Below are 19,867 nucleotides of genomic sequence, written 5' to 3' on the forward strand. Positions count from 1 at the left end.
AATGATTTGTTTTTTGGTTTTTGTAATTTTTAAAAGTATGATGTATTTGAACACCTTTACTATGTTCCGCCGAGGTTACTGATGCTCAAGTCGTCCCCCTTGTGGTAGTGTGAACCTTCTCACATTGGTTCCTGTGTCTGTCTGGCATGACCTCGTAGTCTCTGATAGCTTTCTCTCTTTCTGGTACAACAAGATGTTTTGGATTCATCTTACACATTTCTTGCCCTGGATCTGGAATCTGCCATTTTCTTCAAGGAGTCAGTCCTGCTGCTTTTTAGCAGGAGGTAGTATTTCAGAATTAAATTTTGGGTTAAGAGGCACATATCCATAAACAAACAGCTTTTCATAGTAAAAACACATACAGAAAATGCATACAGTACAACACTGATGTAGCCTGGATCAAAAAAGAACACGGCAGAGCAACGCAGGGGTTCCCTTTCTGAACACAGTCGTCTCCCACTTCCCTCAGTCACTACTCAGTGTTTATGGTAATGACTTCCTCGATTTTCTTTCCTGTTTTATCATTGAAGACAAAATACGTCCCTAAGCAGTATAACTTGTTTCTGTCTGTTTTGAATTTTATTTAAATGGATCATGCTTCCTGAATTCTTTTTTTTGTTGTTGTTGTTCAAGACAGAGTCCTGCTCTGTTGCCCAGGCTGGAGTGCAATGGCACGATTTCAGCTCACGCCAACCTCCGCCTCCCGGGCTCAAGCAATTCTCCTGCCTCAGCCTCCCTAGTAACTGGGATTACAGACACCCAACACCATGCCTGACTAATTTCTGTATTCTTATTTTTAGTAGAGACGGTTTCACCATGTAACATGGGGTTTCACCATGTTAGCCAGTCTGGCTTTGAACTCCTGATCTCATGATCTGCCCGCCTCGGCCTTCCAAAGTGCTGGGATTACTGGCATGAGCCACCATGCCCAGCCTCCTGAATTCTTTTATATCTTGCTTCTTTCATTCAACATGAGATTCATTCGTTTTCATTTTCTTTGCAATATGATAGTCCGTTGGATGAGTAGACCACAATCTATCCATTCTGCTTTTGATGTACAGTCGGTTGTTTCTAGTTTTGTGCAGTTAAAGAAATGCTGCTAACCTTGTATCTGTCTCTGGTTGCATGGGTGCATATGTTTTTGAAGGGTATATACATAGAAGTAGAATTGCTGGGTTAGATGCTATGCATGTCTTCTTTGCAAAGTGTCATGCCAGCTGATGTGCTCACCAACAGCGTGTGAGCATTCCTGTTGCTTCACATTCTTGCCCACACCTGGAATTGTCAGACTTTAGTTAGTCTGTTGATCGAAAGTGATATCTGACTGTGACTTTAGTTTGGTGTTTTTCTCTGATTACCAGTGAGGTTAAACACTTCTCCATATGTTTGAGTACTGGATTTTTTCTCCTTTATGACATTTCTGTTCAAGTTGTTTCAATAAGTCTTTGGTTCATTTTCCCATTGAGTTATCTTTTTTTATTGATTCATAGGTGGTTTTATATGTATTGGATACAGGTTCTGATTGGTTGGGTGTGTTGCGAATTTCTTCCCCCACTCTGTGGCTTATCTTCACTTTCTTTATGGTGTCTTTTGATTAACATAATTTTTTTTTTAAAAACACAAATGCTATTTGTTTGTTTGTTTATTTTTGAGACAGGGTCTCACTCTGTCGCCCAGGCTAGAGTGTAGTGGCATGATCTGAGCTTTACTCCCAGATTATGCCTCCCAGGTTCAAGCGATTCTCCTGTCTCAGCCTCCTGAGTAGCTGGGATTACAGACATGTACCACCATACCCAGCTAATTTTTTTTTTGTTTTTTTGTTTTTTTGTTTTTATGATAGAGATGGAGTTTCACCATGTTGGCCAGGCTGGTCTCGAACTCCTGACCTCAAATGATCCACCCGCCTCGGCCTCCCAAAGTGCTGGGATTACAGGCGTGAGCCACCATGCCCGGCCACAAGTACTTTTTAAAGTCTTATTGTAGGATGTCTTCCTCTACTCTGTTAGGATATGTGGTATATAGTAAAGATTTCAAATATAGTAATTATTATTATGTACTATTTAGTATTATATGCAACTTATATATGAACTTTTAAAAAAAGTCTTGTACCTTTGTCTTTCTGTTTAAATTTTCTTTAAAAAAACTGACATCAAAGAAATAATAGTGTCACATTGTTTGCACCTTACTTTTTCACATATAATTTTATTCTGGGGTTCTTTCTACATTATCCATATGCCAGTCTGCTTCATTCTTTGTCTTGGTGGCATGATATATATATATGTATTTTTTGAGATGGAGTTTTGCTCTTGTCACCCAGGCTGAAGTGCAATGGCATGATCTCAGCTCACTGCTACCTTCGCCTCCTGGGTTCAAGCGATTCTCCAGCCTCAGCCTCCCAGGTATCTGGGATTGCAGGTGCACACCACCATGCCTGGCTAATTTTTGTAGTTTTAGTAGAGATGGAGTTTCACCATGTTGGCCGGGCTGGTCTCAAATTCCTGATCATGGCTGATCCACTTGCCTCGGCCTCCCAAAGTGCTGGGATTGCAGGCGTGAGCCACTGCGCATGGCCGGCATGGTATTCCATTGACAGAATTAAGGTTGTTTTTCTTGTCCTGTTAAAATTGTGCTGGGAAAAGCTCTTATACATAATCTTGACATAATTTTGTGAGTACATCTATAAAGCAAATTCTAAACGTGGGAACTTCTGGGTCAAACAATTTGATTGTTTTAAGTATTAGTAGACATTAATATTTACTCCCAGTTAATTCATGTAAAATAGCAGTTCTTACAGCCTAAATTAGGAGGTCTAATTGGTGATATTCAGATAAATTATCTGGATATGAAGTAATTATTTTTTAGGTCTAACCTGTATGAATGACAATATGATTACAGTATTTTCAAAAGATTGACACTTAGCCATTCTCCATGTTTCAAAGGAATAAATGCTAATTTAGCCAAATAATAGTGTGGAGCAAATTTTGTGGGAGAGCCTGCGCTTGTGTGGAGCAAATCCCCTGTCGTGTTGTGAAATGGGCACGGAGAAGCCTGTTCTAGTGACCGTCGATGCTCTTTGTGACAGCTCACGTGAGGGCTCTTGGGCTCCTGAGTCTTCCTCCTCCCCAAATGGGGGACTCTGACCAGTCTTTTGGATCTTTGATTTTATTCAAATGGAAATGCTTTTTCTCTCTCATTCCAGTAATTCTTTTGAGTATATCTGTTTTTCTTCAAGTGTTTCCTGAGCGCTGTGTTCTGGGGAATAGTGAGGAAGGTGGAGTGTTCACTGTGCCATCCGCTGTTTGTCTTCAAGCGGATTACCGTTGCATAGGGGAAGCTGTTGATGTAGTGTATTTGTATAACGGTCTTTTACCATAAGTGGGTGTTACTCCCTCCAGTACATCATTTAAATCAAGGCAGCTGAGACAATCACAGAAGACTACGTATTTTATGATTCCATTAATATGAAAGTCCCAAATAGGGAACTCTATAGAGGCAGAAAGTAAGATCAGTGATTGTTTCGGGCAGGGGAGAGTGGGGTGATAGGGAGGTGATAGCTAAAAGATATGGGGTTTCTTTTTGAGGTGATAAAAATGTTCTAAGATTGACCATGGTGCTGGTTGCATATATCTGTGAATATGTTAAAAGCCATTAAATTGTGTACTTTAAATGGATTGCATGGTATGTGAATTATGTTTCAATGAAGCTGTTACAAAACATTAAACAACAACAAAAAAATACAGTTTTTTTCTCAGTTGTCTCAGTTTTTCCCTATAGGTTTCATATTTACTTTAATGAATGGATGATAAAGAGTTGTCTGGTCTGGGCTGGATGCAGTGGCTCATGCCTGTAATCCCAGCACTTTGACAGGCCAAGGAAGGCGGATTGCTTGAGCCCAGGAGTTTGTGACCAGCTTGAGCAACATATGGAGACTTCGTCTCTACAAAAATAAAATAATTAGCAGGGCATGGTGGTGTGTGGCTGTAGCACCAGCTACTCAGGAGGCTGAGGTGGGATTATCACTTGAGCCCAGGAGTTCAAGGCTGCGGTGAGCTATGACTGTGCCACTGCATTCCAGTCTGGGCAACAGAGCAAGACCCTGTTGCTTAAAATAAATAAATAAATAAAAAATTCAAGAATTCTTAGGTCTGGATGTAGGGTTAGATGCCAGTTAGATATAAGTGAAATAGCCAGTTTACTTACCAATAGACAAGAAAGTAGTCTTTTGTGATTCCCTTCTCCACTAAATACGAATCAGTGCTACTCAGGGGCTCTTTAAAGGAGTTGGCCGGGCGCGGTGACTCACGCCTGTAATCCCAGCACTTTGGGAGGTCGAGGCAGGCAGATCACCTGAGGTCAGGAGTTGGAGACCAGCCTGACCAACATGGAGAAACCCTGTCTCTACTAAAAATACAAAATTAGCTGGGCGTGGTGGCACACGCCTGTAATCCTAGCTACTCGGGAGACTGAGGCAGGAGAATCACTTGAACCCGGGAGGTGGAGGTTGTGGTGAGCTGAGATCACGCCATTGCACTCCAGCCTGGGCAACAAGAGCAAAATTCCGTCTCAATAAAGAAAGAGAGAGAGAGAGAGAGAGAGAGAGAGAGAGAGAGAGATCAATCAGTACCATAAGAAAGGACAAAAAACAAACCCAAAGCAAAACCAAAAACTCCCCACAAACCAGCCTCCCCTAACCCTTTTAACTCAAAGCTTTGTAATGTCTCTGAATTTGTAGTTAAGATTTTAAAGAGTACTATTTCTCATGCCCCATCCCCCAACCCATTTCGGGAGTAAACCTTTTCTGTCGGGGTGAGGAGAAAGTGGGTAAAGGACTTTCGCATTTACAGTTGAGTTAGTATTTGTTGTTCTCCAAGTGTGAAGGATTTGGGGCCTTCTCTTTGGTAGGTGGATGGGAATCAGTTGGTATTTATTGGGTTCTTAATGCCTGCCTGTCCTTGTGTAAGACACTCTGGCGGTACCCAGGAATACATCAACCAGCTGAGACAAACGTGAAGAATAATTATTGTCCTCATAATAGCTAACATTTATTGATTGCTTACTATGTGCTAAGCCTCTAGATTTTAAAGTTGTTGTAAAAGCAGGAACAAGGCTGTGACAGGCACCATTGTCTTGTTTAGCTGTCACAATCACAGTGGCAGAGGTACTCTCATTATTTGACAGGTGGGGAAACTGAGATTTAGAGAGCTAAGATACCTCGTCCAGGGTCACATGGCTGGTACAGGGTAGATTCATACCCAGATCGGCCTAACAGATCTGAACTTTTTCTTGTTGGGGGAGAGGGGCAATGGAATTGTTAACATTTTCATTGCACAAATAATGCAAATTAGGCAAGGAAAAGCACAAAGAAGAAAATCATCATCATCCATATTTCTACACACAGATTTGCCCATCTTTAATGTTTCTGTGTGTTTCCTTCTAGTTTGTGTTTTTATGCCTTCTGGTTTATTTTTATATCCAGTCAACCTCTGTCAGCCCATCAGTGAAGGCCATTGCTAATTCATTAAAAGACCTTGGGACTGAGGACGTACAAGTCATAATCAGGGTATTTAATGGACTAGGGATTGGGGGTGGGGGAAGGACGCAGATCTGACAAATTCATGCCGTGGTCTAACTCAGAGAGGGTCATCTTGTCCCAAAGTGTTCCCTCAGTCTTTCTCTGCTTCCCCAATTATTAAGACTGTCTTGTGAAATAATTAAAAATATCTATGAAGGGGCAAATTTTGCAGCACATACAATTATAGAAATTATATAGTACAATATGGACAAATGCAGGGCTAACAATAATTTTTAGGGCTTTCACAGATGGGCAAGGTGGGGGGTAGGGACTGGCTGGAGGCAAAGAGAAGGCTTCCTGAGACAGAGGGGACTGGGGCTGGCTCCCACCCAGATGAAAACCTGCAAATCTGGGGGAGAAAGCTTCATGCACTATGAAAAGGTCACAAGAACCTCCAGTCCTGGGATGATGCAGGCAGGGGAAAAATCAGATGGGACTTTCCCCAGTGAGTCATGAATCATTTGCCTGGTGATTGGTGGGAGTCACCTGTGTGTTGTGCCTGTTCCCAGTGGGAGGTTAGAGCTCCATCTCTGAATTAATATCAAAAGAAGAGCTGTCTTTACGAATCAATATGCTTCTCATAAGGGGATGACATATTTAGATGCAGAGGTTGGTGTGGCGAGGGGGACAGTTTGAGGGTAGTGGGGCATCTGGGTTAAAGGCCCTGATGTTCTACAGACTTGGGTTTGAATCTGATCTGTGCTACCCTCAAGCACTGTCACCTGGCAAGTTGCTTAGTCCCTCATTTGAGGAAGTGGGGCCACTGGAGCTCCCACCTCATAGGCTTACAGGTGGTTGGGAGGATTAAATGAGATGAGCACATGCGGCATTTAGTCCAGTGCCTGGCAGAGAATGAGTGTTCCATAGGGATTAGCTAATGTTTTATAGAATTTGTAATTCTAAAGGGGAGGAAAGATGGATATTAAGGTTGGAGAACTGTGGATCCTTTCCATTGTATTCACAAAGAAAAGTATGCCATGAGACTTTTTTGGCAAGTCACTTAACTTTTTGGGCCTAGGTTTTCTTAACCGTGAGATGCTGGGTGGTTCTAAATGATCTTTCAAATTCTGCCCATGACTATAATCCTATGATTCTGCAGTTTTAAAGAGCATCTTAATGAATACAAAGTACTTGCCAGAATATTTTCTTCTTTGATCCTCCCCACAACATTGATGGGCCGATGATGATTCCTGCCATTTTCCCAGCCGAGGCAGCAGGGCTGGCAGACACTTAATGACTCTCCCTCACAAGGCCGTGGAGCTCGTGAGACAGTGTAAGGCCAGGTTCCCTTTACACACACGTGGTGTGTAAAACGGATGTACCTCGATTGGGCTTTTGCCCCTGTCATGAAACTGAGCCCAAAGGAGGTTCTTAGAGGAGCTGGATGAGGATTTCAGGAGAGATGATTCCCAGGGGAGCTTCAGGCCAGGACTGTCAGAGTAGAACAGTAATTTATGGGCTTCTGACAGCTTGAAAAGGTCATGGTGTTCTTCTTTACTTATAAATGAAAACAAAGTAATTTGGGGGTCAGGGAAAGACGAGAGGGCTTGTGCAGAACGACCTCAAAATCCCTGGTGGTTATCATGTAAAAATTCGATTTGTTTGATGCAATTAGCCAAACCTGGACACTTTCTTCTCCTTCTCAAAGCAATTGGGATTCAGGGCACAGGATTAAACAGAGTTGGGGCAGGGGGCAGGGAGGAGGCGCTCCGGCAACTGTGGGAAGTCCAGATTGTTTCTATTGTGCGCGCTGATGTAATTCTTTTTCTGCAAGCCCTCTGTGGTTTATCACTTTCCCTTCATGCACCCTTCTTGTAAAGCAATTACAAAATCATGGGAAAATAGGCAGTGACAGTGTGAATCAGTGCCTTTTGGAATGGGGAACTGATACAGACTGAGCTTCAGTTTGCAGAGGGTTGAGGAATGTCTAAGGCTCATGGATGGGGGAAGGAGAGGTGACAAGGGATCACAGATATTGTATATTGGGCCTCTTTGGCCAGGCCCTCCAGCCCCCGAGGCCCTTCTACGCTGCTTACTGGCTGCACGAGGGCTGTGGCTGTGGCCGTGGCCATGGCAGCTGAGCTTGTAATTTAGATGTTACCACTGCTCAGCTATGAAAAGTCAGGATCAGGCAACTCTGTCCTAGTGCTGGGAGGGAGATGTGGGCCCTGGGGGAACTGGCAGCTGGATTTAGAGTGTGACCGATTCCAGGAACCCAACAGAGCCGCAGTAGGGCCCTCCTCACCTCAGTGGGTCGGAATTTGGGGTGGGGGTTCCCCAGACCAAACTGTTCAGACTTTTCTGTATTAACACTGAGTCTATGGTCATTAGCAATCAGGATTCTGATTAATCTCTGTCCTTATTTTAGAGTAGCTTTTGGTTTAGGGTTCTGGTGACCAACTGGTCACAACCATAATTTAGCTGCTGAAAGGCCGTAAGAGTCAGAATTTGGCTAGCGGGGATGGGAGGTCATTTCCACAGCGATCCTGCTGCATTTATAATTAGGCATTTCCCTTGCATTTACTTTTGCCCCTTGTCTCCTACTCCAAGCCACCCCCATTTCCTTGAATGTTGAAAGTTTTGGGCTGCTAGGCTCAACTTACCAGCCTGGTCCCATTTCTGTGATTATTACTAACTGCATTGCATCATACACAGCAAAGCAAGTGGTTGGAAAATAGACCTGCGTCCTGGTAGTGGGCAAGAGACTCAACTCTCCTGAATCTGTGTTTTTACTTTTAGATGGGAGCTGTAAAATATCCAGCCCAGTATAACATTGGCTGGATGTAAAACAGCCTAGTATACAACATGGGCTTTGTAAAGTGAGATGGGCTGTTGGAAAGTGGTTTGTAGTAAATTGTATTATTACATACTATACTTATATAGTACTGAACATTGGCCCAAGGAGTTTTTATTTTGTTACTCCTTTTTGATCTCATCAACCGTGCCATGCAAAAAAAGAGGCAGGAACTGTGGATCATCCCCTTTCTCTCATTTTAGAAATGAGGGAAATGGAGGCTCATGGATGTTGAGTGACTTCTCCAGGATTATTTGCTGAATAAATGTCAAAATCAGCAGTACAACTAGGTGTCTGGAGTCTTAGTCCAGTGCACCTGTCATTGTGTGCTGGGTGCAAGGCAGTAAGGCTCACTGGTTGTGGCCCTAAGTGTTCCCCTGCCTTTGCCTGCTTGCCCCCCATTCATTTGTTCATCAGCTATTATGAGAGCAGCTATAAGCCAGGCCCTGTGTTGGGAATGCTGCTAATGAGGGCAACAGGGCTTTTGCTCTCTTGGAGCCTGTCGTCTAGTAGGGGAGACAGACTTAAAAAAATATTACGGCATCAATTGGTTCTCTTTATTTCCTGCACCCTGTGAACGTGCAAGGGCCCAGAGTGGAGAGCGACCTGGTCCCCTCATCTTGGACTTTGTCTTACTTTCTCTTTCCGTCTAGAAAGTTGTGAGTCAGCTCTTTAGATGGGTGCTTCAGGGTTCTGCCTTCCTGTATTTGAGGCTTTGTGGACGTGGTCGTTGGAGACCATGGAGGTTGCGTTTGTGTGGGCTGAAGAGAATTGAGGAAGAAAAGAGGCAGGAAAGTTTCTCCAAGGAGGCACATTTTGAACCCGCTGTTAACGATAATGGCAGTGGCCCTTTGGAGGCAGCTGCCTCTCTCACTGACTGTCATGGCCCAACCATGGAGCACTGGCAATTTTCACTGAGACTGCACCTTCTGTTTGTGATGTTTTAGTTCAGGTTTACGTTATCTGAGTAGAACTGGAAACAAGGCTACGATAAGTCCTGCCTATACCCCTCTAACATCATTTCCCCACCAGAAGTTTTCCCCTGAGGATGTATTAAATGCCGACTACTTCCTTGGAATTGCTGGATAGCCTTTCCAGCGTGAGCAACAGGGACAGCTCCAGAAGAGTGGCATGTCAGGCCAGGGAGGATTATCCCAGATTTTACAGCTGGGTAGGTGGAAGGCAGGTCTGGCTTGTCTCCACTTCCATCAAGGAGTAGAGGTGATTTGCACATTTCTCCGTGGTTTTGTTTACTTCTTTCTCTCTTGGTCCTTTGATTCTTTCTGCCTGTGTCTTTTCTTTGTTCTTTCTCTTTGCACCTTTCTCCCCTGAAAGATCACTCGGCAGAATGGTTAGAAAGAAACATGTTAAATGTACTACCTTTGTGGCTTAGTTGATGGTGCACGAAATAACTGAAGAAGAAAACATACCTTGGCTTTGCAGATTGTATCCTCCTGGAGAGTTGAATTTTCCAGAGTGCTGAAGCTGAATTTTATCCATTGTAAGCAGCAAAGCTTTTTTTAAAAAAATTATTTTTAAAGAATCAATTTTGGAAGGAAATTCTCTGAAAATACGTTACACATTTAACTACCTTCAGAAGCAGCCAGCTAAGAATTTAACCCAACATTCTCTCCATCATGCAGAGTCACTGTTAGGAACGTTCTGCTGTGCTAGAGTGGTGGTGCCTTCATGTTGCTTGCCCCTACAGGTGGTGGCTCCAGAATCTTAAGACTTCTCTGATTCTTCTTTCTGGTCCTGTCCCATCTGGTCCCCCCAAACCCTGACCCCTTAGACTGTTAAGTATTACTTCTGCTTGTATTATCTCTCCCTTTCTGATTTGTGTGTTAAGAAACAAGAGAGCAATTTATTTAGAAATATAAGAACAACGTCTGCCATGTAGTGATTCTTCTTGTAGATACTGCAGTAGTTTGCATAAACGTTCCCATTTAATGCCCACACAGATCTATGAGGTGAGTAGCGTTGTGATCCTTATTTTACAGAGGCAGATGCTGAATGGTAGAGAAGATGACCACATATTCTCCTTGTCTGGAATACAGGAAATGAATTCAGCATCATTCATTGGGGGCTTCTATAGTACTTGTTAAACATCATTAGTTAAAAATAATTGATGTTGGGGGTGTTGAGCAGTAACGGAAGAGTTTGAAAAATAGAATATTCTCATACTCTGGTTATGTACAGGGCTTCACAAATCTTTGTGTTGTTTTACAGCACTTAATGGGCATTAAGAATGAGAGAAACAGTCTGCAAATTAGATCAGAATGCAGATGCCATCTTCTCACTGCTGCTGTGGGGTTTAGCTCTACAGATCAGAGGACGGCTGAGTATAGGAGGCATTTTCTGTTTGCACGTACTGATGTCACAATACTTTGTATTCTTTTATGTGGTCGAATTGCCTCAAACTTGGATGTGCTTTCATTTAAATCCATTTACATTGCTTTTGTCCAATGGGAATGATTTCCATATGAATTTGAATTTACATACTCATAGGCCCTTGAGACCATGTGGATATAGTGAACCCAACTCTAGGTAGACTTGGGCTCTGGTTTTGCCTCAGCCACTGACTTGTTGACTTGCCGTAGGGCCCTGAACAGAAACGATTACTTTAATGGACTTAGCACTCCTCAGCTGTAAAATGAGGCAGGAAATCTGATGTGACTTCTAGTTGGGGACATTCTAGAAGATTCCGTATTGTATCTTAAATGACTGTTCAGAGACACAGTCTTTAGGTGCTCACTCTAGAGAGGACTGTGATGAGCATAAAGCATAATAACGTAAATCCTAACTTATAAGATTCTTTAAAAGTTGACTTTTAAGGGTATTATACTTGCTCATATTTTAAATATTTAAAAACAATTTTTTTTCTTTCATATTCACCATTGGCTTTTCAAGTATGCACAGAAGTGGTATGCAGCTCGTTTCATACCAATTTATATCATAAAATCTAAGTTGATAGGTGTTCTCTTAATGATGTTCTTTTTTTTTAAATGACCTGTTGAGTTTTTAATTCCAAATCTACTTTAAAATACATTTAAATATGTTCACATCTTATAGCATCAAACAAGTTCTTTTATAGCAACTTCAAAAACCATAGGTGATGAAGGCAAAAAGTGTATCTCTTAATGATGTTCTTATACTGCCTGTTCACCTTGGCCCTTTAGCTTTAGTAAATTAGAGAGTATAGGGGAAAGGTCTTTTTCCCTTCAAATACTCAAAGGATCATGTGTTCTCCTGAACAGTTCTGCAAATCCATATAGGACAAAAGGAGAATAAGGATTTAAAGTGAAAGATTTCAGTCAGCTGCTGAGCTGCTGGGAGGAAGAGATGGTGTGTGGTGCTAACCTGTCCCTGATTGCCCCTCATAAAAAGCAAATTGTCTCTCCCCATGCTGGCTCTCTTGGAAGAGACTGATGGGAGAGAGAGTGAGGAGAGCTGGGGATGCCCTTCTAGAATGCTGACCAGGGAGCAGTAGGGCTGGCTGGCCTTCAAGATCCCTTTCTACACATGGGGGCTGAACCACTGAGATACAGCACCTGGATCAGGCAGTGCAGAGGAGCAGTGCAGTTCTCCTCTGTGGTGTGAAATTACCCTGGCACCACCGAGCGGAGTTGAACAGCACTGATCCCTCCTGTCAACCCAGGTCTAGGTCTCGCTCCCTCAGCACCATGCGTGGCAGCCCTGGAGGCTCCGTGAATCTCTCACCCTGCATTCCTTGACTCTTCATGAACTGTCGGCCTTCCTGTGTAAGTGGGTCAGGCAATTGTGTGACCTGCTCACTGCCAGTTTCTTCTTTGAGTAGATGTTTATTTCATGGGTCATTTTGAAGATTCTCCGTGGGTGTGCAACATGGTTTTAGAATGTTGGGTAATTTCTCAAGTGTTCTTTGAGATTGATGGCTTCTCAGTTGTCGTTGCAGTCAGTCACTGTAGACTTGAGTTTCTCTCTTGCTGTCTTCATTTAATTGCTCCATATCTGAGGAAAACGACGTGAAAAATCCCTAGACCCATAGGAGCCCTGAGAAGTGGTGACAGGGAATGCTTAGGGGACAAAACAGATTTTTAGAGTTATGGGTATTTTAATTAAAAAAAGAGAGACCCAGAAGGGTTTTTTTTTTTTTTTTTTTTTTTTTTTTTTTTTTTACTTAAATGAGCAATTATATCCTTAACTTGGGGATGGAAATATGTTCTGAAATTTGTTTAGTCAGCTCCCTCTGAAATAAATAAAATTACAGTGATGATATCATTCTTGTTTAAAATGTTTGAAAAGGTATCAAGACAAAGTGATTAAGGCCTAACTGTTTGCCAAATTTTCTTTAAAGCTCCATTTTTGGGGGATTTCTATGCCAAAAAACATCTTAAACTGATGAACATATAGTTCTCCATACTTGTATTGGCTGGTTTTTAATTAGATGACTGTTTTCATAGTGGAAGAAATACATTTAGGTTGGGCCTAAGCCCCAGGGTGCCAGATTTCAATCCCAGAAAAAAATCTCTCTCAGTTTAGTGCTAATGTGCACTTAAATAGCACAGGTGTGAGTGCTTTTCCCTGGCCAAGGTCACACGTGACTTTCCAGAGGGCTGATTGGTTATGGGGTTGGCAGGATTAAGGTCAGGTTCCCTGGCTTGCCCTCCACCCAGAGGAGCCAGGACTCTCAGGCTCCCTGTAAGGGAGGAAGTTACCCAGATCATGAGCCTGTTTTGTCTAGGTCAGACTGACTTGAGCTGCAGGGAGTTGGATACAGAAGCCTGTGTTGCTGCTGGGCATGACCCGACGTTCGTCTTGTACCCACTCTCTCCTTCCTTTTGTGAGTCACCAGCTCACACATCTACATGCTTGTAAATGAGCTATGAGGGAGGTATCAAGTATATGCTACCTACTGTGGTAGGTGCTGGGAAGGATGAACCATGCATTTTCCTAAACCCACACTTCGAGGCTTACGAAGATAAAACCTCGTGGCTCTTTGCCGTCCTCTTCTCAAGAACCTTCACTGGCTCTCTTTTTAGTTAGTAAAGAAGGTCCAAAGCAAAAGAAAGAAAATACAAGGTGTGAAGGCTGGACTCCTACCTAACACACCTGTCCATTCCAGACAAGCTGGTCTTGCCTCCTCCTCCATCTCCCGCCTGTGTGTGTGGCTGTGTCGTTCCTGTGCAGCAGCTGACAGGGAGGTCTTTCACTTGGCTCCATGGGGAATGGGGCAGTTCTCCCAGGTACCCTTCCTGCCTCATCTGTGACTGCTTGTCTTCCCCTGGGGCTATAGCTTGAGTACTAGGTGGTATTTTCAGTCTTGTCTTTGCCCTGAGGATGCAGAGGTACTCTCTGGCCATCCCATTCCTGACCTGTGCCCAGGCCGCCTCTTCCCTCTGGGGGTGGATCCCACTGGTACAGGCAACTCAGTGCAGTGCCCTGGAAGATGGCAGACCTGGGGCATCTGTGGTCTCTGCCACTGCCCCCCAGTGTGTGTAGAGGGACTCTATGCTTGAGGGATTATTTTACTGTGGCTTACCTCCTTGGTGTTTTCTCCAACTTGGAGCTCAGGTGAGAATGCTCAGGGCTTGGTTGACACCTCTGCATTGTCCCAGAGGTGTAAGGGCTGGGTCGGAAGCTGTGCTACCAGAAGCTATGCTGCCCTTTTCACCAGCTTCTTCTGTTTCTCTTCTTGACATAGACCATTTCCCTTTCTTTCTTTCTTTTTCTTTTTTTGAGACAGAGTCTCACTCTGTTGCCCAGCCTGGAGTGCAATTGTACAATCTCAGCTCACTGCAACCTTCGCCTTCCGGGTTCAAGCAATTCTCCTGCCTCAACCTCCCGAGTAGCTGGGATTAAAGACTTGCACCACCACGCCCGGCTAATCTTTGTAATTTTAGTAGAGACAGGGTTTTACCATGATGGCCAGGCGGGTCTCAAACTCCTGACCTCAAGTGATCCGCCTGCCTCGGCCTCCCAAAGTGCTGGGATTACAGGACATTTCCCTTTCTTGTTTGATTTCTTCTGGTATCTTCTTTCTTTCTCTTTGGACCTTCTTTCCTATCTCATATTATTTTGTTTGGCATTGTAGTAGAAAGATAACATGTTACCACTTTACCCTCCAGTCTGAACTTGGAACTGCTGCCATACACTAAAATAATTTACTATTCTTAAGGATTTCCTTCCATCCTAAACTACAAACCTTTTCAGGTCAGGAACTACATTTTATTTTGTGTGTTCCCACTGTACCTTCACCTGCTGAGTGCTTAATAAACCCAGGACAGAACTGAAGGCAGGCTGAGCCTGTATAGGAGAGCAGTTGCTTTCAAGTTATGTTAAAAACTCCTGGGCGGGAGCATTAAAAAATTACTCATAGATACAAATCCAGCTACCTGCACGTGCATGAAAGCAGGGAACTAGAGCCACTATCATGCAGTGACTTCAGCTTAGAAAACAAAAGGTTACTTGAAAGTAATGCTGTTTTACTTATGTTTAACCAATTCTAGTTGACACACTTACTCAGAATGGCCTTACTACCAATTAGTGGAGCGTGTTAGTGAAGTTTGTAATAAGGTCCTAATTTCCGTGACTAATGAAGCTTTACTTGTGTTCAACACAATCCCTGCTCTCAGTTATAAAGTTATACAAAAATGTGTTTCTACTGTTGCTGCCGCTGCCCGTCCGTCTGCCTCCCTGCCTGCCTGCACAGTCTTTTAAGAGCACTGTTGCTCTCCTCCTGTTCCTCGTGCATTTCAAGCACAAATCCCTACCATTCATCAAAGGCATGTGCTGGTGGTGGCAGGGAAAATGTCACAGCATTGCTGCCACCACTGCCGCCACCACTGCTGCCACCTTATGTAGATAAGCAACCTGTTCATATGTGTGTATGAGCATCTTTAGACTCTAGTCACAGCAGAGACCCTAGGGACTTGCTCAGGTATCTCTTTAAAATATAATGTGTGTGTATGCGTATGTGTATGTGTATGACTTCCACCATTTCTACGAGGAATGTTTTTTGATTAGAAAAAGAAATAGTTGTTACATTTACAATTTGTAATGAGAACCATTTTCTTCCCAATGCAGTTGTAACAGTGTAATGATAAATAGGGTCTTTATCCAACTCTATGACAAGTCACATGTACACATGCCAGACACAGGCTCCAGATTCTGTAATATTTAGCCCTATAGAGTCAACATATTTGATTCCCTGGCAGTCAGTCTTTGCATTGGAAGAGAAAGTAAAAATTAGTACTGTTGAGTTCAGAGGTTCTTCTAAGGCCTAAGCCTTTGCCGTAGGAGCTCTGCATACTAGATATGTTACCTAGAGACTTGTGTTAAAGTGGAAAATTATGGTACAAATCATATTTGTGTCAATCTTTGTGAGAGTGTCCTAAACTGTAAGTGTGCCTACATGTGTGTTTTAAAACCAGAATGTGTAGTGTTGTACCACAGAAAAAAGATGTAAGCTAAATAATATTATTTACAAAAATAGACATTGTGTCAGTAATTTGCTTTTATGATAACTGTACTTACTGCTATGAACAACCACATTCAGTTCCTACAAGTCATGCTGTGTCTAGTCTCACAGCCCCCTCACTCTCCAGGCCTTTCTGCCAAACTCAACTTCTCTGCGAGCATCCCCTGTTGAGTTCAGGGGGCTCCTTTCTTTGTGCCACCACCTTTGAGCCCACAACAGGATGGCTGTTGAACTGAATGTGCACTTAGATTTCCTTACCATTTCCTAGGTCTTTTTCAAATACATTCCGCTGCCCTCCTCAGTTACTTTTTAGTCTCCCTCAAGGGTGGGGATTAGATTCTTCTTTGTTCCCTCTCCCATAGCACAATGTGTGTGGCTTTTGCTGCATGAGGTTAAAGCACATTGGTGGCTTACAGTTTATCCATTTGTAACCACTCAGGGACCAGCACATGGCCTTGTACCCAGTAAACAATCAATATTTTGTTGATTAATGATGCCTAAAGCTGGTTAAGTTCTTGGACTCAACATTCTTCTGCTCGATGACTATTTGTGTTCTAGTCATAAATAGGAAAAGGTTCTGTTGGCAGTTAGGGAGATGGTAAATACCCCTGACTCTCATACATTGACTTAATCAGAAATACAACTTCCCCTTTTCAAATTTGCATTGTGAATGATAATATCATTTTCAAATATGTAGGATTATGACATTTTAAAGAAAATATAATGAAATGGAATAAAGGTGAAAACTTGTAATTATATTACAGCAAAACCATGTTTCCCATAGGTTATATCCCACTATTTCTATGTAGTGTGTCTGGCGTGGTCCCATGAGGATGCCGTAACCAAACGATTGAACTAGAAACTGAGAAAAGACTTACCAAACATTTAGTGTCATGGACTTGTGAGATGAATCAATGCTGGGATTTCCAGCTATGTTTTTTATGGCCCTGTATTTCACAAAGCCATGGAAAATATTGAGCATTTGAACAAGGCTCTCAGTCAGTCATATAACAAGATGCGGGTTAAGGCTTTGCCACTGGAGTTCGGTGTGAAAGTGGCTGTGGTTGGTGCACCTTCTGCCCTTTCCCTTATTGCTCTCTGGCTGCTTTTTCTGTTTTTTTTTTTTTTTTTTTTTTTTTTTTAGGTACTTCCTGGGGAACAGAGAAATACGTTGACAAAAGGCACATATAAAACAGAGATCTAGGACTTTCTAAACCTGAGGCCCACAGCCCTTTCATTTAATGCTATATTGGCGCATGTCTTTTTTCTCTTTAAATCATTCTCAGTGATGGTCCACTTCTCACCACCCCCTCCTCCCAACTTGTGATCAGTTGCGCCTGACGTTTCGGGAAGGAAGAATCTTTAAACCCTGTTTGCATCTCAGCAGACGGGAATGCCTGCCTGCTTCTCATCTAGGGCTCCTTTCTCTGCCTTTAGGAATTCTTTTTTATCCTGGATAGATTCCACCCAGATTTTTATTTATTTATTAAAAACATTAACATACTGTAAAAATCGGTGTGTGTGTGTGTGTATGTATACAGTTCTGTGAGCTTTAACATATAAGTTGTTGTATCTCTTACCACAATTAAGATACAGAACAGTTTTGTCCTCTGCAAAACTTATCCTGCCTCTTATAGTCCTACTCTTCCTTTACCCCAGCCCTTGGCAACCACTGATCTGTTCTCTGTTGCTATAGTTTTGTCATTTCCAGAATGTCATGTAAATGGAATCACTCAGCATAATGCCTCTGAGATTCATCCATGTTTAGGAGTGTGGAGAAATCGTTCATTTTTATTGCTGAGTAGTATTACATTTATGGATATAGTACAGTTTATCCATTTATCTGTTGAAGGAAATTTGGGTTATTTCCAGTTTCTGGTGATTATAAAAAGGTGCTAGAAACATACAGGTTTTTATGTGAATATCGATGTTCATTTCTCTAGTGTAAATACCTAGGAGTGGAATTGTATATTTAACATTTTAAGAAGCTAACTGCTTTCTAAAATGGCTGTACCATTTTGTATCCCCACCAGCAGTGTGTGAGAACTGTAGTTGCTTCACATTCTTGCCAACACTTAATTGTGTATTTTTTATTTTAGCTTTTGTAATAGGTACGTAGTGGCATCTCATTTTGGTTTTAATTTTTATTTCCTAATGGATAATAATGTTACGTTATTTCATGCACTTATTTGCCACCTGTTTATTATTATTTTGGTGATTTGGTGAAGTGACTATTTCTGTCTTTTGGGTTTCTTTTCACTGTTCAGTTTGAAAAGTGCCCCATATATCCTGGATCCAGGTCTTTTATCAGATGTGTGATTTGCAAATATTTTCTCTCAGTCTATAGCTTTGTCTTTCTATTATCTCTCTTGCTGTGTTTTTTAAAATTTTTTTGAGATGGAGTCTGTCTCCATTGCCAGGCTGGAGTGTAGTGACGTGATCTCGGCTCACTGCAGCTTCTGCCTCCTGGGTTCAAGTGATTCTCCTGCCTCAGCCTCCTGAGTAGCTGGGATTACAGGCATGCACCACCATACCTGGCTAATTTTTGTGTTTTTAGTAGAGGTGGGATTTTACCATGTTGGCCAGGCTGGTCTTGAACTCCTGACCTTAAGTGATCAGCTCACCTCAGCCTCCCAAAGTGCTGGGATTACAGGCATGAGCCACCGTGCCCAGCCATCTTTCTATTCTCTAAGTGTGTTTTGCAGAGAAAACGTTTTAAATTTTGATGACATCCAGTTACTCAGTTTTTCCTTTTATGAGTTATACTTTTGATGTCGTATCTAAGAAATCTTCGCCCAACTACAGATCGTAAAGATTTTTTCCAGTTTTTTTCCTAGAAGTTTTATAGTTTTACATTAAGATCTGTGGTCTATGGCTGGGCCCAGTGGCTCACGCCTGTAATCCCAGCACTTTGGGAGACTGAGGAGGGCGGATCACCTGAGGTCGGGAGTTTGAGACCAGCCTGACCAACATGGAGAAACCCCGTCTCTACTAAAAATGCAAAATTAGCCGGGTGTGGTGGTGCATGCTTGTAATCCCAGCTCCTTGGGAGGCTGAGGCGGGAGAATTGCTTGAACTTGGGAGGTGGAAGTTACAGTGAGCCGAGATCGCGCCATTGCACTCCAGCCTGGGCAATAAGAGGAAACTCTGTCTCAAAAAAAATAAAAAATAAAAAAAAAAATAAAATAAAATAAAAATCTGTGGTCTATTTAGATTTAATTTTTGTAGAAAAAGTATGAAGTTTAGGTTGAAGTGGGATTTTTTTGCATATGAATGTTCACTGTTTCAACTCTATTTGTTGTAAAGCCTATCCTTTCTCAATTGAATTATCTGTACATTTGTCAAAAATCATTTGGCCATACTTGACTCTATTTCTGGACTCTATTCTGTTGGTCTTTGTGTCTGTCCCTTCACCAGCACTATACTGTTTTGATTACTACAGCTTTATTATAAGTCATAAAGTTGGGTGACTTGAATTCTCCGGTTTCTTATTTCTCAAATTTTTGTTGTCCATTTTAATTCCTTTGTCTTTTCACATAAATTTCAGATTCAGCTTGCTGACTTCTACCAAAAAAGCCTGCTGTGATTTTGATTGCATTGAATCTATAGATCAATTTGGGGAGAATTGATATTTCAACCATATTGTTTTCTAATTCATGAACATGATGTCCTTCTCTATTTATTAAGGTCAGCTTCTGTTGAGTTGATCATGTGCTTTTGACCTTTATTCTATTAACATGATGTATTACACTGATTTTTGTTTGAACACAATCTCACATTCTTCATATAAATCCCACTTGGTCATGGTCAAAATGTTTATATGTTTATATGCTGCATGCAGTTTGCTAGCATTTTGTTGATGATTTTTATGTCTATATTCGTAAGATGTTGGTATGTAGTTTTCTTTGTGATATCTTTGTGTGGTTTTGGTATCAGGTAATACCAGCCTTATAGTATTCCCTCCTCTCCTGGTTTTTGTAGAAGTGTTTGTGAAGGATTGATGTGAATTCTTTTTTGAACATTTGGTAGAATTCACCAATTA

At 42.1% G+C, this 19,867-nt stretch overlaps 1 protein-coding gene and 2 long non-coding RNA genes across 7 annotated transcripts in view; 1 reads left to right on the forward strand and 2 right to left on the reverse strand.

Moving 5' to 3' along the window:
- Positions 1-19,867, forward strand: part of CACNA1D (calcium voltage-gated channel subunit alpha1 D) — a 327,158-nt gene that overhangs the window by 45,700 nt on the left and 261,591 nt on the right. The gene's annotated exons all lie outside the window — the stretch shown is intronic.
- LOC144339247 (uncharacterized) lies at positions 12,497-15,806 on the reverse strand. The gene is made up of 2 exons (XR_013414072.1): positions 14,401-15,806; positions 12,497-13,366 (listed from the first exon to the last, which is right to left on the reverse strand). It is a non-coding gene; the product is annotated as an uncharacterized LOC144339247 (long non-coding RNA).
- Positions 17,499-19,867, reverse strand: part of LOC144339246 (uncharacterized) — a 42,794-nt gene continuing 40,425 nt past the window's right edge. Inside the window, exon 3 of the long non-coding RNA XR_013414071.1 lies at positions 17,499-18,246. This is a non-coding gene — a long non-coding RNA (uncharacterized LOC144339246). The remainder of the gene's footprint in view (positions 18,247-19,867) is intronic.

Source organism: Macaca mulatta, chromosome 2, assembly GCF_049350105.2.
Source record: "Macaca mulatta isolate MMU2019108-1 chromosome 2, T2T-MMU8v2.0, whole genome shotgun sequence".
In the NCBI taxonomy this organism is placed as follows: domain Eukaryota; kingdom Metazoa; phylum Chordata; class Mammalia; order Primates; family Cercopithecidae; genus Macaca; species Macaca mulatta.